General features: G+C 38.9%; 1 protein-coding gene across 1 annotated transcript in view; it reads left to right on the forward strand.

Annotated features, from left to right (window-relative positions):
* The window catches only part of LOC110485391 (CMRF35-like molecule 8), a 7,028-nt gene extending 6,336 nt beyond the window's left edge, over nucleotides 1-692 (forward strand). Inside the window, exon 7 of the mRNA XM_036939910.1 lies at nucleotides 1-692. This exon is cut by the window's left edge and continues 487 nt beyond it. The gene's annotated coding sequence lies outside the window, so the exon portion shown is untranslated.
* The last annotated feature ends 3,295 nt before the right edge of the window (nucleotides 693-3,987 follow it).

A 3,987-nucleotide genomic window follows, 5' to 3' on the forward strand; every position in this document is an offset into this window, starting at 1 on the left:
TGACAGTGATATAGGGGTGGAGTCGATATAGGGGTGGAGTCAACAAACTCCGCCTTTGCAGTTTAAACTGTTCAATATGAGCGCAGCCACCCAGTAGATTATAATGATGATGATGATGATGATGAGCATTATAATAATTATAATTTTACTGTGATGTTGTTTTGTCTTAATTGTATTTATGATTGTACATTCTTAACTAAATAATAACATCTGACTTCTCTAGACTGTTCCTCCTGACAACAAATATAATTTATTATGGGATGCAGGTAGCCCAGCAGTTAAGAGTGTTGGGCCAGTAACTGCAAGGTAGCTGGTTCGAATCCCTGAGCCAACTAGGTGAAACAAGGCATTAATTGTGGCTGGACCAGGGAGATGTGTTGTGTTAAGGGGAATGTGTTGTGTTAAGGGGAATGTGTCTGGACCAGGGGGTGTGATGTGTTAAGGGGAATGTGTCTGGACCAGGGGTGTGTGATGTGTTAAGGGGAATGTGTCTGGATCAGGGGTGTGTGATGTGTTAAGGGGAATGTGTACAGTTGAGGACACTCATCAGTACGTTAAAGGATGATTTTGGTTTAATACACATATGTTATCATTTTATTGTGGTGGTTTTATAATGTTATTTTGTCTGACTTGTATGTAGTATAGTATATTATTAACTAAATAAAACATTGATCTGACTTCTCTAGTCCCTCTTCCTGACCGCAAAGATGATCTGTTACCCTCAACACAACAACCCAATACTCCACCTATCAAACCCTCAACACAACAACCCAAGACTCCACCTACCAAACCCTCAACACAACAACCCAAGACTCCACCTCCCAAACCCTCAACACAACAGACCCAAGCTGAAATGATGACACCATTAACCTGACACAGAGACAGGATACTGTTAGTTTAGTGTTAGTCTTTGTAACATTTCTACTTTTGGAAATCCATTCTGCTCCATCCTTTCTCAATCACTGGTAACATATGTGGACCAATGTAATAAAATATATTGATGTATACTTTAACTATATTGTCATCATCTCAACATTGTGTTCCTCCTCTGCTGAAACAAACATGGTAACTTCAGAACAGAGAAGATGACAGTTTTAACACTTAGTCACCACAGATAGCTGAGATCTCTGGTGGTTTAGAAGTCTAACCTCCGGCCGGTTTGTACCAGTTTCATTCTGCAGCAAATATAGACCTGCAGACACTGAGGTCACTACATGGAAATCAACAGGATGTGTAGGCTAATGCCCACCCCCCTTCACAACAATCATTACTACCTCCATCATATCTCTGACATTGAGAGAAAGGGAGAAAGAGAGAGAGAGAGAGAGAGAGAGAGAGAGAGAGAAAGAGAGAGAGAGAGAGAGAGAGAGAGAGAGAGAAAGAGAGAGAGAGAAAGAGAGAGAGAGAGAAAGAGAGAGAGAAAGAGAGAGAGAGAGAAAGAGAGAGAGAGAGAAAGAGAGGAGTCGGGGAAGAAAGAGCGTTTCAGAAACACTCTGCTGTGTAGCTGACAGACAAGCTGTTGTGGACTTGAACTAGCTGGTAGCAGGTAGTATAGTAAAATAACTGTAACAGTATAGTAACTGTGGTAGTAAAGTAACTTTAACAGTATAGTAACTGTGGTAGTAAAGTAACTTTAACAGTATAGTAACTGTGGTAGTAAAGTAACTTTAACAGTATAGTAACTGTGATAGTAAAGTAACTTTAACAGTATAGTAACTGTTATAGTAAAGTAACTTCAACAGTATAGTAACTGAGGAGTAACTGTCCAGAATGAAGAGAATCCATGTTATCTCTTGCTGTCTCCTCTCAGGTGAGTTCTGTCTGTCTGTTTGTATGTCTGTATCAGTTTCTATACTACAGTCTGGATCATATAGTGCATAAGGATACTAAGATAATACTCATACCAACCTCACTAACCATACTATTTGTGATGTGAATTGAGTATGTACTATGCTTATTGGTCATAGTATGAATATAGGTAGTATGCCAAAAGTTCCCGGATGTCGTGCTACATTCACCAAAATACGAAGTATATACGCAATGGACACTATTTCTGTACTTTTTGGGCCCATAATACAATTCTTCAGGAAATGGGCGTGGCTTCACCACCCTTCCGGATATGACGAAAATGGCGGAAAATATGCAGCCGAAGTGCGACGAAAGTGGATACAAATGAATTCCTTTAACTAAAATGACAAATGTTAAGAAATGTAATAAAGTAACAACTTTTCAAATAAGTTACATGTTATTTTGGCTGATAATTTGTTAGCTACGCTATCCTTACGAACCTCATAGCATATCATTACAGCAGTATGTACCGGTATGTTAGCTAGCTACCTGACGTTAGTTGGCTACTAATACATGGAACTTGCCAGGCAGTATATTAACTATATGCTATCTAACTAACTAGCCAGCGTTTATTGACTTGATTATTCAAGGCATTCTTAGTTAAGTGCTATAGTCATTGTGCATTCTCAATGAACATTGTTAATTTGGTGCGTTCCTAAATATCTACTCTGATTTCAGATCACTCTCGTCTGAGTTGTGCCAGAGCGCAGAATAACTGGTGAATTTACAAACACTCAACATGGCCGGTGTCAGTAAACGTTGGGGGAAAACAGTGCAATTAAAGTAGCACAGTTACAGTCACCAACAAAAATATGAAAACAGCCTAACGAGCTCTGCTAGGGCGAGTAATATGGTCAGAGTGATGTGTGGAAGTAGCTAGCAAGCTAGCCAATGTTAGCCTGTTAGCTTGGGTGTTTGACTGCAGTTGTGAAGTCAGAACGCTCGCATCAACCCTAATCCTCGACCAGTGTCCAGTGTGCCCTCTAAACTCTCTGAATTTACAGTCAATCTGACAACGCTCTGAATTTACAAACAGTCAATCTGACAACGCTCTGAATTTACAAACTCCCAGAGCGCACTCCAGATTTAATTTGCGAACACACCCTTCGTAAAATGTCTAGCTAGTCATTTGTTATGCTAACAAGCTGGCAAGAGGTTGCATAGCAACAGTATCAACTTCCGGAAGACAGGCATAGCCCGCTCACCTGAAAGGATTCCGTTAGTTTACAGTATACTAAAATGAACTAATAGTATGTAGTATATACTCATTAAGTATGTAGTATACAGTATGGATATTCGAACACAGTTTAACTAATCCCATGTGAATTAATGATAATGTCAATACTAGCCACACTGGTTAGCTAGCTTGAAGGAAGTATTTCGTTTTGTGTGCATTGTGTCTGTGCACGTAGCTATAGTGCCTTCGGAAAGCAGACATACCCCTTGACTTTATCCACATTTTGTTGTGTTACAGACTGAAATCAAAATTGCTTGAATGAAAAAAAGCTCACCCATCTACATAACATGTTACATGTCCTCATAACAACAAAGTGAAAACATGTTTTTAGATTTTTTTTTCTCACTTAAATTTTTTTTTTAATATAGAAATATCTAATTTACAAAAGTATTCACACCCCTAAGCAACTACATGTTATAATTAATTACCTTTGGCAGCCATCACAGCTGTGATTTTTCTGGGTAAATCTTGAAGAGCTTTGCACACCTGGATTGTATAATATTTGCACATTATAATTTGAAATATTCTTCAAGTTCTGACAAGTTGGTCGTTGATCATTACTAGCAGTCATTCTCAAGTCTTGCCATATATTTTCAAGCTGATTTAACCCTTGTGTTGTCTTAAGGGTAAAACATGACCCACTGCTATGTTTAACAGCAGAGAAAACCCCTTAACTGATATTTTTTTCAACTTGAAATTTGATGACTTTTCCTAGAGTGACCCCAACATATTTCCATGGAAGTGGTAGACCACAGGGTACAAAGATTGTCTTGGGGCAGGTATAAAATAATTTACACACCACAAAAATCAGAAAGACACACACACACACACACACACACACACACACACACACACACACACACACACACACACACACACACACACACAGGTTAGACAAACCT

This window comes from Oncorhynchus mykiss, chromosome 13 (genome assembly GCF_013265735.2).
Source record: "Oncorhynchus mykiss isolate Arlee chromosome 13, USDA_OmykA_1.1, whole genome shotgun sequence".
Classification (NCBI taxonomy): Eukaryota; Metazoa; Chordata; class Actinopteri; order Salmoniformes; family Salmonidae; genus Oncorhynchus; species Oncorhynchus mykiss.